The sequence below is a fragment of the Syngnathoides biaculeatus genome, chromosome 1 (assembly GCF_019802595.1).
Source record: "Syngnathoides biaculeatus isolate LvHL_M chromosome 1, ASM1980259v1, whole genome shotgun sequence".
Taxonomy (NCBI): Eukaryota; Metazoa; Chordata; class Actinopteri; order Syngnathiformes; family Syngnathidae; genus Syngnathoides; species Syngnathoides biaculeatus.
The window spans coordinates 5467818-5481915 of record NC_084640.1 but is presented as its reverse complement, the minus strand read 5'-3'; positions in this window follow the sequence as shown (position 1 = coordinate 5481915).

The window sequence follows — 14098 nt, the reverse complement described above, 5'->3', positions numbered from 1 at the left end:
AGAGGAGATGGTTCAAACAGTCAAATTTATTGAAAAACAACATTCATCCAGTGTTTACATCAAACTGTTGTGTAGGTATATTTAAATAAAAGAGAGATAAATGAGGAATAGCTGGTTATTGTTCTTTGTTTTTCCACATACATTTTAAAAACTTTATTTATTTTATTTCATTATTCATTATCATGTTTATTATATTCGATATTCAATACAAACAAAATATTTAGCAAAGACACCTTTGTAAAAGAACCCCCCAAAAAAGAACTCATTAAGATGCATTTGCTTTTTTTTTTAATGGAAAAGGCATATTAAGCATGAAGAGAAAAAAGGCTATGCAGTATTTCCTAAAATGTAATTACTATCTTGAGAAAAGATGTTGCGAAACATAAAAGTAACTACAAAAAGGAACTCTGAAAACATTAAAATGCATTTGCGTCATTTTTATTTTATGCAAAAGGCACATGAACCAATGGGAAAAATCCTATGCAGTATTTCCTAAAATGTAATTAGATTTTATTAATCAGAAAAGAAGTTGTGAATCATAAAATTTAATTTCAGACATTTTAGCATTAATTAAAGTTAAAATTTGACTGCATCTCACCTGTGCGTCTTCATGCTTGGCAGAGTTAAGAACCTTCAGTTGATTAACTTTTCAGGTGCAGAACAGTTTGGAGGAGGTATATGTTTTTACATGAATAGACACAGTCCTGAAAAGTATATCTTTGTTGGAGTCATAGTTAACATGCTATACTGTGCGATCTTCCAAACTGATTACTGCATAGCTCTTCTTTCGGGTGCCAGATGTGTACCTCTCAAGTAAGAGCTGATTCTTTGCAGCAGAGTGAAACTGATTTTCACTAGCTACAATCTCTACCCTGTGACCCCTGTGAGGATAAGGGGGCTTGGAAAATGGACATGGAGAATCTCTGCCAATAGCTGCATCTCTTACAGAATAATCTGCACTTAATGTTGGCATTTAAGAATCAGTCTACCCTCACAGGAAAACGTGGTACATGGGTTGGCATTTAAGGCAGATAAGTTTTCTTAAATACAGCTCTCATCGTTGAGTGCTTTGTAGACAGCCTTAGTGGACTTAATTATCACGCTCCACTTGCTATTACCGATACACTCTGAAGACATTATGCCTTTACATCTGTCCTCAAAAATGTCACATTCTTAACAGACTGAAAATATAACATTTCTAACATTAGCAGTGATGCAAAAGCCTTGCCATCTTTTGTCCACTTGTAGCCGATCTCTATTCATTGTGAACAAATGATTATGTTGGACTGCAAAAATCATTTGGAATGTATCATCAGAGTACACAAGACACTCGTAACATATCATTTAACAGGCTTAAAATGAGTCTTTGCTGAAGAAAGAGACTTTTTCCATGATAATTAGTCACTCACTGTACATAGCATTGATACACCATATGTAATTGGTGCATTGTTCTGGAGGCACAGTGGAGAAGACAGCCAATGCAGAGAGGTTATTCCATTTGATGTAAACATATGAGAAAGTGGAAAAGGAAGAAATGCATTTAGTGGGATATTTACCTGGGAATGTACAGAGTTGGCAGAACAAGTACAATAACAGAGCATTGCAAAATAATCCAGTCTGAATTGACTTAACTTCAAAAGTTCTGTAAAGTATATTTGAACAATGTCTTTACTTGAAGAGAAATAGTAGAAGGGTATGTAATGAAATTGCCTAAAGACAAATGCTCAAAAATTAAAGTTGTACAGAGTAGAAAAGCTGTCATGAATGACATTAAAATATTTTATTTAGCTGCATCATCTGATGTTGTGACAGCATTCAAATGATTGTTATGCTTTCTGTCTGTATTTTTTGTTTTTTGTTTTCATTTTATTTTGTGATGCCACCACTGAAAATGAAAATCTATGAAGATGACTGTGAAGAACAATATGGTAAAAGTGACAATACAAGAAATCAACATTACTAATAAGTTACCGGGTTAGCTCAAAGTGTAATGTCTATCTGTCCATTTTTTTTAGATGAGTTGCCCTCATTAGAAAGACTGAGATCATCTGATGGTGATGCACAGTTTGTCATGCCCCTCCCTTCCAGCCCAGGCTGGGCGTGGCCAGCTAATCAGGAGGCGCACACCTGCGCCTCATCACGACTGATTGAACCCGGTATATATAGGACCCTGGGGACGACTGGTCCTTTGCCAGATCGCTGACTCTCATGCCTCGTTCCCGCACTTCCGTACTCCTGACGTCTTCCTCCCATGTACCGACCAACGCCTGTCCCCTACTAACCCTGTAACCCTGCCGCTACTGCTACTTCTGCTTATTTGTACTCTGTACAGCTTGCTCGCCTCCGGAGTCGTGCATTTGGGTCCGCCCTCGAGTCTCGTTCGTTACAGAAGGATGTGGCCACAACCTGGACCCAGCCGACTCTGAAGCCATCCGCCGATCGTTGCAAGTCCAGGGCAGACGCCTGGTCAAGCAGGAGGCTGCTCTCCAGGTGACAAATCAGAGGCTCCATGAGATTTGTGCTCTTACCCAGGTGTTCCAGTATGCGGCGCCAGAACGCAAGGCAGCGGCCTCGCTCATGATGCTTCCCCAAGGTCGTCGTCGCCTTTCGGAATACACCATCGAGTTTTGGATCCGGGCCACCAAGAGCCCATGGAACGAGGACGCACTCCACGACGCCGTTTTCCAGGGGCTCTCTCCGCGATCCGCAGTCTTCTCATCGCCGTGGATCTCCCTCCTTCGTTGGACGCGCTCATCGCGTTGGCCCTCAAGGTCGACCAGAGACTTGTCATTTAGGGGCAAATGGACGCGTTGGCCGAGGGAGAGATGGAGGCGTCCATCCCGGCCGCTTCCCGGCTGCCCACTATTCCCTCCACGGCAGAGCCCATACAGGTGGAGGGTCTCGACGGGCCGGCTGAGGAGCGCCTGCGCCGCCGACGGGAGGGGTGCTGTTTCTACTGTGGTTGCCTGGGACACTTAATCGGCCATTGCCTGGTCTGGCCGAAGCGTCCCGACCTCAGGATCTCCACTCCGGTGAGTGTGCGGTATACCGTGGCAGAGTCAGGTCAATCGCCTCTTCAACTCACCCTAGGCACAGAGTCCCACTCATGTACTGTGACCGCGTTCATTCCCTCCGGTTCAGATGCGAACTTGATTAATCCCCGCGTGGTCGAGGCGTTGGGTGCAGTGACCTTTCCAACACAAGTTCATCTGCCGGGTGATGCTCCGCACACAGACTTTACGAATGGGCTTTCCGGATGACAACATGGAGCGCATTAGTTTCCACATCTTCAATGCACGTAGCAGTGACATTATCTTGGGAAGCCCGTGGCTCAAGGACCACAATCCGCACATTGATTGGACCACGGGTCAGATTAAGGCATGGGGCGAAGATTGCCGCAAGCGGTGCTTCACTGCCCAGGAGGACGGGAGGATCCAAGTCGCGCCTGTAGCTTCTTCTCCTTAACAGGACCGGAGCACCAGGCCATGAGGGAGTACGTCGAGGAGTCACTGGGAGCCTTTCTCATTCGCCCGTCGTCATCACCAGCCGGTGCAGGGTTCTTCTTTGTCAAGAAAAAGGACACTACACTATGGCCCTGCATCGACTACCGAGGACTCAATGACATCACAGTAAAGAACAGGTACCTTCTGCTTCAGATCGCAACGGCGTTTGAACTTCTTCAGGGGGCCTGGATCTTCACCAAGTTGGACCTGCGTAGCGCTTACCGTCTGGTGCGGATCCGGGAGAGAGACGAATGGAAGATGGCGTTCAACACCCCCACAGGACACTATGAATATTTGGTGATGCCATTCAGACTGAAGAATGCTCCGGCAGTCTTCCAGAACTTTATCGACAACGTGCTTCGGGAGTATCCGAATAAAAATGTGTTTGTGTACCTTGATGACATCCTGATCTTATCGTCGGACCTGACCTCCCACATCCGACAGGTCAGAGAGGTGCTTCAGAGGCTTCTGCAGCATCAGCTGTTTGTAAAAATGGAGAAATGCGAATTCCTCCGAGCCTCCGTGTCCTTCCTGGGGTTCATCTGGGCGGAAGGGGAGATTCAAATGGATCCCAGGAAGGTCGACGCGGTGCTTCGATGGCCCACTCCCGCCAGCAGGAAGGACGTGCAGAGGTTCATCAGCTTCGCAAACTTCTACAGGAAGTTTATATGGAACTTTAATTCCATTGCCGCCCCTCTGCACACTCTCACATCCCCACGCAACACCTTTGAGAGGACCTGTCAAGAGGCCTTCGACAAGCTCAAGGCAAGTTTCACCGCCGCGCCTATCCTCATAGTGCCGGACCCGGATCGCCAGTTCGTGGTCGAGGTGGACGCGTCGGACTCGGGGATCGGAGCCATCTTGTCACAGAGGAGTACCAACGACGGAAGGATCCACCCATGTGCCTTCCTGTCAAGGAAGTAGACCCCAGCGGAGTGGAACTACGACGTAGGAGACTGCGAGCTGCTGGCGGTCAAGATGGCAATGGAGGAGTGGCGGCACTGTTTGGAGGGTTCAACCGTCCCGTTCGTGGTCCTCACCGATCATAAGAACCTCGAATACCTGAGGACCGCGAAGCGGATGAACGCTCGTCAAGCCAGGTGGGCTCTATTCTTCACCTGTTTCCATTTCCCCAGGCTCCAAGAATGGCAAGCCGGACACTCTCTCGCGGATCCAGGATGGGGATCGTACGGAACCTGTGGCCGTCTCGATCCTGCCAGAGGCGTGCTCCGTATCTCGCTTCACCTGGGCAGTCGAGACTTGGATGAAGGAGGCCCTGAGGGACACGCCCAGCCCCGGTGGTTGTCCCCCTGGTCGCCTCTTCGTCGTACCGTCACTGCGGGGGGACGTCATCAACTGGGCCAACACCAAGAAGATGGTCTGCCACCAGGGCATGGCAAAGACATGCTCTGTGATCGAACAACGGTTCTGGTGGCCCAACCTGAGTAAGGCCGTGAGAGAGTTTGTCAACGCCTGCCCGGTATGTGCGGCCAACAAGACGTCCCGCCTGCGCCCTGTTGGAGAGCTGCGGCCTCTGTCCATTCCCTCCCGCCCGTGGTCGCATATCGCGCTGGACTTAGTCACTGGGTTACCACCCTCCCAGGGGAACAAGGTGGTACTGTCTATAGTGGACCGGTTCTCTAAAATGGTCCACTTCGTGCCGGCCCCGAAGATCCTGTCTGCTAAGCAGACAGCCCAGTTGTTACTGGACGAGGTTGTTCGCTACCACGGGCTCCCACCTTTCCTCCACCTGGACAGTGAGCACTGGCTAACTCTAGGGCTGCATGTTGAGGACCCTCCTCTACTGTTTCTTCACCTTTGACTGCAGCCCAATCCACAATACTGTAACAACATCATTGTCAAATTCACTGATGACACAACATTGGTCGGGCTGATCTCAAAGGGAGATGACGCAGCCTCAAGAGAGGTCCAAAAGTTCACAACCTGGTTTTCAGACAACAATACAGCAGTGAAATCTACAAAAACAAAGGAGATCATTGTGGACTTGCTGTGAACCAGTTTTAAGCCGCAGCTGTTTGACTAGCGGAGCTAAATTGCAACCTTCCATGGTGAAGAATTAGAGCATTTTACAATATGTAGGTCATTAATCTGCACTTTCATTGCAGCAAATGAGATACACCTTTGGAACAGAATAATTGCTCTTTTAGTATTTCCTATGTGATATAAATGTTTCGAAGTACAAACGAATTTGTATTGGATTGTGTTCGACTTCAGATGTCCCACTCCAAACATATTGCTGAGAGCAGGTTGGCTAACTGCTCAAAACATTTGTCATCTATTGTTTTCACAATCAGGCACACTCACAAAAAGCGTGCACCGTCCTTGGAGAAAGATATGTCACATTCCTAGTAGATCCAACCGTATCCAGTTTGCTGGGGGGATTTCTTCAAAGGAGGGTCCAGACATCCAAAGTGGTAGAAAAGGTGGCACTCAACACATCGGGTTGAGTGGTGATGATTGATGATGACTATAGAGGCAGCTGTGATAAATGAAAATTTTTAATGTGTCCGAGTTCTCCTAATCAGACACCGCCATGTACCTTAGACAACTATTGACTGCCCACTAGTTCATATCACCTAACAAATAAGTACAGGACTACTGTCAGATAAAATCATACTGTAACTGCAATTTGGTCAGGATAAGTTACTGAGGAAATGAACCTATGCTTAATGGTAAATTTGTGGAAGAACATAATTTCAACCGTCAATATTTTTATTTGGTGTCAATTAATAACTGTAATGATACAGTTTAAAAAGTCACCTAGCCAAAATTTTGTCTCCATTTCTATATTCAGTCTGAAAAAAGGTTTCCTGTTTCTGTTGTAATCAATGTCTCTCAGTGGCATAAAAGTAAGTTTTTTTTTCACTATCAAGGTATTTCACTGTCATTATTACTTCAATGAACCTCAAAGAGTTATGGAAGCGGCTGTGCTTCCCCCCTCTCCCCGCTTGCATTTGTATCTACCTTAATGTTAGGGTCATAATGATCCATAATCTCTGCAAATTTTGAGGATGCTTTTTCATTGTTAAATTCTGACCAATAAACATAAATACAGATCCATCCATTATCCATTATCTGCGCCACTTATCCTCACAAGGATCGCGGGAGCACTGGAACCTATCCCAGCTGATAATGGGCACGAGGCAGGGTACACCCCAAATTGGTTCCCAGCTAATCGCAGGGCACATGAATACAGACAACAGTCGCACTCACAATCATACTTTAGGGCAATTTAGAGTCTCCAATTAATGTTGCATGTTTTTGGGATGTGGAATGAAACCAGAGGGCCTGGAGAAAACCCAAGCCCAATGCAAATTATTTGCTAGTGTTGTGGAGAAAAAGGTCACATGACTTCCGTCAAAACAAAACACCCACCACCGCATAACTAGAGCAGCCATCTCCCCATCAAAAATGTCCCAACAAATGCTCCCAAAATGCAACTTTTTAATTTGCCCCATATGTTTGTTGGGAAGAGATGGCTTCCCGAAACTAGGACTGGGCTTAATTCCCTCTCCGACAGGAAATATAGAAGTAAAAAGAAAAAAAGGAATTACTGGAAGGACAGTTAAATATTTCACAAAATGGGAACCCAGCACTCTATTATTACATCTTACATATTCCAAACAAACCTCCCACAAGAACAGGAGATCTCTTGCTGAAAACAGCTTGAGACATGATTGAACAACCACAAAATGACGTGACACATTGCATTTGACTATGTACTAAGATACTGTAAACTTATAACAGCCCACACCATCCAAAATCATGATTGATTATCTGTACTTAGATGGTATATGAGTCGTAGTGGCAGGAACAAGACTGACTGACAAACGAACTGGATGACACAAGGAATGAACACCACCCACGTCATTGCACAAACAAACTTAGGAGTGAAAGAGTTTGGGACAATTTGTATCGGTAGCACAAAATGTTCTCGATTGGACAGAAAAAGAACCAGATTTGGATTGGGACGACTGAACTGTACAGACAATACCTTATTGGGCAGTGTTAAATAATCTGGAACCAGATGCTGCTGTATTCACAAAGGTATCAAAATCTACACAAACAATACTGGAAAAATAGAGGAATGGTAACAACTACAGGCAAAACAGTGGCACATCCAGACCTACTATAAAATTTGCTCATAGCAGTTCAATTACCAAAAGAAATAGCGATGTAAATATGCAGTACACACATCAAATACAAAGTATCATAAGGAACTAGCTTTACAGATAAAACAGCAAAAGACGCAGCAGCCAATATCTTTACAGGATTAGCTGACCATGCAACAAATGAAGACATACTTTCAGATGATGTGTTAAACAAAATGCAACAACAAATCTTACCAGCAGAATTAAAAATGTGGAAAAATAAAGGTGTTACATTACAAAATTGGAATTATGTCAGCACAGGTACTAAACACATTCTACCAAAAAAATTTTTTAAGTGTGCGGCAATCTTGAGCCATGGGAAGTGTCAGGTCTCAACAGGGGCAATGATAGCCCTGGTACAAAGGCATTACAATTACATGACCCATGGATTTAACTTGTATGCAAACAATTTTTTGTAGGACTTGTTTGACCTGTACTCGACATAATCCACAAGGGAATGTGCATCCAAAATGTGGTCAATTTCCTCAGGCTACACATCCATCCGTCCCTCTATCAATTTTCTTAGCCGCCTATCCTCACCAGGGTCGTGGGGAGTGCTGGAGCCTATCGCGGCTGTCAACGGGCAGGAGGTAGGGTACACCCTGAACTGGTGGCTAGCTAATCGCAGGGCACATAGAGACAAAGAGCCACACTCCGAATCACATCTAGGGGCAATTTAGAGTGTCCAATTAATGTTACATGTTTTTGGGATGTTGGAGGAAATCGGAATGCCCGGAGAAAACCCACACAGGCACGGGGAGAACATGCAAACTCCACACAGGCCGGGCCAGGATCGAACTCAGGTCTTCAGAACTTTGAGGTCATCGCTTTACCAGCTGATCCATCATGTTGCCAAGGCCAAATTTTTCTGCTCGAGTGGTACCTGTGGAAACCACCCAAGTTCCCAGAAAAACAAATTGGATAACTACATGCATAAAAACTGAATTTGAGTTCATTAAAATGACAAATCCGTACATTCGTGTGACAATAGTCAGGCCGTGAGAGTTGCAAATGTTACAACATGTGTACCTGCGAATGGAACTAGGGCTTATGTGTTTTCCAAAAATCCAAAATTCCCTGTGCAGACTTGTGCAGGTCACAAATTACAATAACTTGCCTTTGAAACAGTTTTGAGGTTTCAGGGAGTGACTGCTTGTTTAAACACTAAATAGAGATGAAAGTGAACGTTCGTGAAAATTCCTGAAAATACAAATGCAAGCACTAGGGGGGTCTGGGGGCATGCCGCCCTGTGAATTTTTTTAAAAAAATGGATGGTTCTGGTGCATTCTAGCGATATCTGTGAACAAAATTCAGACAAAAATTGAAAGTAAAATTTCTAAGTCCTAAAAAAAAAAAAAAAAAAAAAAAAAATGGGCAGAAGTTCCCCAAGGGCCAAGCCCAGATTTTCTTGCCCCCTATCCCTGGATAGCACAAAATCCCATTTGTCATTAAAATATGCCATCTTATTTAAAGACAAATGAATTAAGTGAAATATTCAGTAAAAGGACACCTAAATTGTCCTTTTCCCCACATTATACATATAGTATAGATATAGAATATACACAAAAATATATCCTAGAATTTCTACACCCTACAGCAAAACATGTTAAAGAAGTTGATCTATAGTATTTACTATTAATGTTTAAGTCTCAAACTTGTTACGTCGCATTGTACTGATACACTCGACCACATTGCTCACTATCTTAGATATAGATCTAGTAATACTAATAGTATAATGAGTTGCCTTTAATATTTTGAGACATATATATATATATCACACCCGCAACTTTATCTGCGGGCATGATGGCATTAAAATAACTTACTGGATTAATATAACATAACTGTGAATTAAAAATAAAATAAACAAATACATAACTAAAATAGAAAACTAAAATTTCAAACACAGAAATGATCATTTCCAATTTCAACTGATATTAGAAGAACATGATGTGAAAATTTAAAAATCTGGAATTCCGGGAAAATCCGGAGGACTTTCATCACTAAATTATATGTAGAAAAATAGTTTCAAATCAAAACAGGCATTTCTGGACAAAATATTAATTGGCTCCTTATAGTAAAACAAGCAGCAAAAAATGTGTAAAAAAAATTTTGCACGGGTCTACAGATAATAACAGTGCTGTTACCTGATAATGAATGCAAAAAATAAAAAGGGGGGGATTCTGTGTTTCCATTAACTTCTTTTGAAAAACAAATAACATTGTTTTCTAAAGATGTGTCACCAGGAAATATCATATGCATCAAATTGATAGGAACTGGAAACAAATTTGGAAATTCATCAGCATTGATGTGTACAAAAACATTTTAATGCCATTGTCATGGTGGTCTGGCGGGAACAGATTTTGATTTTGATTTTTTACGCCGGATGCCTTTCCTGACACAACCCTTCTGCATTTATTCATAGAGAGAGCTGAGGCCTATCCAAGTTAAGTTTGGGGGGAGGCAGACCCCGCCGGGCTGGTCGGCAGCCAGACACGGTGCAGATGTCAACACCATCACTGAGTGGGAGTCGATCCCAAGCTTCCTGCACTCAAAACGGCCTTCTGAGGGAAACCCGAACTACAACGTGGCCCGCAAGAGAAATGAGTTTGACACCCCTGCACTAAACCATGTAACAAGTGACTGTGCTTTAATGCAGTGATTTCCAACCTTTATAGAGCCACACATGAGTTGGCACATATTTTACAATTGAAAAATCCCACGGCACACCAACAAAAGTAAATGTCACCAAAAATGGATCGATTAGTTCCTGTATGTACTTGAATAGAACAGGATTTTTTTTTGTTCTGTCTGTCAATGTGCCTCACTGGCATAAATAGATGAACATACATTATTTTTAGGAATAAATGTTTTTTTTAGTAATTACATAAAATTGGATAACTTCCCACAGCACACCTGAAGAGCGCTCACGGCACAGTAATGTACCCCGGCACGCTGTTTAGGAATCACTGCCTAAATTACTTTATTATTGCTATTTGTCTATTCATCCTATGTCTGTTTATGAATGAACATCTACTGTATGTGCAATTTTACTCAAACACTGGCAAAGACTGAGGAACAGCTGAATGACAAGGGTAAAATAGTGGAAACACGCGCATAAGCTTTACACACTATAAAAAGGTCATCTCAGCTGAGTCACCCAAAGGGAAAGGTGAGCAAAATCCAGCATAAGGTGGGTTCAGATTTATAGTATCTGAAAATACCCGAAGGCTGGTAGAGATTTAAAAGACACTTGACTCATTTAGGGGTATAGCATGTTGGGCTGCAACCGTAATGATATTTTTGTTCATATGCTACTTTTGGACATAACATAACAACAGAACCAATAATTATACTGAGTCAACTATGCCCATCACACATAAGATAATGAGGTGCAACCTCATTTCAAATAACACTGATAAACAACTATGCGGCAGTCACTGAGGCATGAGAGGAGGACTCCATGTGTGCCTCCCAATGAATTAGTTAAGCAATATTTTAATTCCTTGGCCAAGTCTAATTGCTGGGGATTCCATCTATGGGCTTATGCTAAAGGAAACCCCCATTTTCTTCTGACCATTTATCAATTTATTGCTACCTTAAACCCGAATGCCATACAAAAGAGTACGTATAATATGGAGGGAGTTGTATTTTAACCAAAAAAGCATGAGGAACCTTTTTTTTTTTTTTTTACAAATAGGAAACAACTGGTTGTTAATGTAGAATACAGCTAACTGGGTAAAAAACTCCTAACACCACTTGTCAGAAATGGAATAGCGTTTATCCAACAACTAAGGTAACTACAACTAAATGATAAACTGATATTTTCTCCTAATGTTGCCTTGGCTAGCTTCTTCTGTGTTAGCTTTACAGGGACAAGTGTTAAGGTGAGAAGTCTCAACAAAACATGGTGTCATGATATCCATCGGCAAACTTCCCCACTGCTCCCACGCAGCAACGTGTGGTGGTGGTATGGTGGTCAAAAATTGTGTGACACACTCATAAATGCACCAGGAACGTGTGCACTGGTATCACTGCTCTTATCTGTGACTGTGTTTCCATCCAAAGCAGAGGATATACAATTGGCCGAATCCATCTTTGGACCTCCCCTTGGTTTCTCCCGAAGGCGAAGGTCCTCTTGGAAAGAGGGAGATCGAATATACATTGATGCAAGTGGCATCCCACGAGGCATAGCAGATGAGTATAAGTTGGCTCACCAGATTGCTGCAGGATGGGAATCCAGCTTGTTATGGATAACATCGAATAAAAACATTGACAGAATCAACTACAATATACAGAAACTAGGTAATGATACGGAAGCAGGCTTTATTGCCATAAGGGAATAACCAGCTGCAACCTCACTCATGGCGTTCCAGAACCACATAGCGGTCGACATGCTCCTGGCAGAGAAGGGTGGTATCTGCTCAATGTTTGGTGACCAGTGTTGTTTTTATTCCGATGGGTCACTCACAAGGGCTATTCAAGGCCTCCGCACCCTGAACCACAAGATGAAGGAGCACTCTGGTGTGAACACATCAGCCTGGTCTGAGTGGTGGAAAAAAAAAGTTTGGCAAATCTAAAAACTTGGTGTTCTCTGTCTTAGTTTCTAGAGCTGTGTTTGCAGTTATTCTTAGATTGTGAGGATGTTGTATTCCATGCATAAGGGCATCACTTCACCATCTTATAACCACTGCCATTGCCCAGACAAATTCAAAATTGGCAGAAATATACCCACTATTGGCACAATATGGTAATGACAGTGATGTTTTTGATGACGATGATGACCTCATGACTTCTCTTCCAGGCATGTTCTCTGATCCGAAGATTACAAATAATTAGTGCTATATTTTCCTCCGAGTGTAACTTTGTTTTCATAAATATTATTCTGTAGCATAAAGCCGAAAGGGTGATCTATTAGATGATGTGAGGATTTGAGCAAATGTAGGATAAACAGGAGGATAATGTAGAAATAATTGTAAATATAATTCAGTCACTGCTTCTGCCTGTAATGAAGAAATGCTTTGCTCTGCTCCAATTCAGTAACAGCTTCTTCCTGCAATGAAGAGATGCTTTGCTCTGCTCCAATTCAGTTACTGTTCCTGCCTGCAATGAAGAATCCTTTGCTCTACTCTAGATAATGTGGCAGGAGATAGCAAGAACAAAAACATCTAATCATCAGAACTGTTAGAACCAGGAGCAGCTGCTGCCTATTAAAGAAATGATGACCAGACATGTACTCAGCAATCTTACACACACATGCATACACACATGAACAAACAAGTACACTTTGTTTCCAACTATGTTTTGTTTGCCAACTCCTTTTTGTAACATCCATGTAAATAAGGGGCATCTTGAAACTAAATAAATAGAGGTGCTGAGGAGAGGATAATCAGATTGTGCAGTGGCAAATTGTACTCTCCTCTCTCCTCGAAAGCTGTCAAACTTGAACTGGTTTTTGCTTCCTTTTTGTCCAGTTTAATGAAGTCTAATTGGTAAACCCGACACCGGTCAACCAGAGCTGCTCGACATTGTAGGAGTTATTGAACCAGCAAAGGATGTATTTCTTGCAGCTTCTGAGGATGCACAGCCTGTCACAAGAGCTGATGAAACAGTTGGACCTCATGCTCATCCAATTAGTACTGTGTACCTCCATCAGAGTCTGGTTTGGGGCTGCCACAAAAAGGAAAACCTCGACTGCACCCGGACAGTCTAAATCGCTTAACGGATTGTCAGCACCACCCTACCCACGCTTGAAGACATGCGTGCCACCCGAACTTGGAAGAGACTCCACAGGATCTTTTCAGACCCTCCACATCCTGGCCACCAGCTCTTCCAGCTCCTTCCCTCGGGTAGGCGATGAATGCAAATCAGAACTAGCAGTCATTCAAACAGTTTTTTCCCTCTTGAAATTAAGTCATTACATTCTTGATCAGCGAACCTATTATTTTCTGCCTTCCACTGTTGTTGGGACACAGTATTAGGTAATGTATACTGTACAATTCATCACTTTAAACTACACCTGTTGCACAATTGTCATTGCACTGATCTATAACGGTGAACCGCGAATGGGTAAGGATGCTCTGTAAAACCTTAACGTAATGTGCAGGGTTGACATACTCTAACTGCTCTAAATCCTCGAAGACTCTGCATCTTTGTACAACTGTGACTCTTATATAATAGGTCCCTATTAATTGAATGTATGCCATTCTTCATTGTTAATTTGCTTGTTTTTTGTCTCCGTACTCAACATGAATGTTGTACCAGGGTGGCACCGGACTGCTGCAGACAAATTACTTGTGTGTTGTTACATACTTGGCCATTGAAGCAGATTCTGATTTTGATCCTGATTAAAATGCTCATTTGTTTGTTCCAGAATTGGCCACTGTTGTTTACTGGCAGTGTGGCGCAATGGGGGAGAGAATGGGA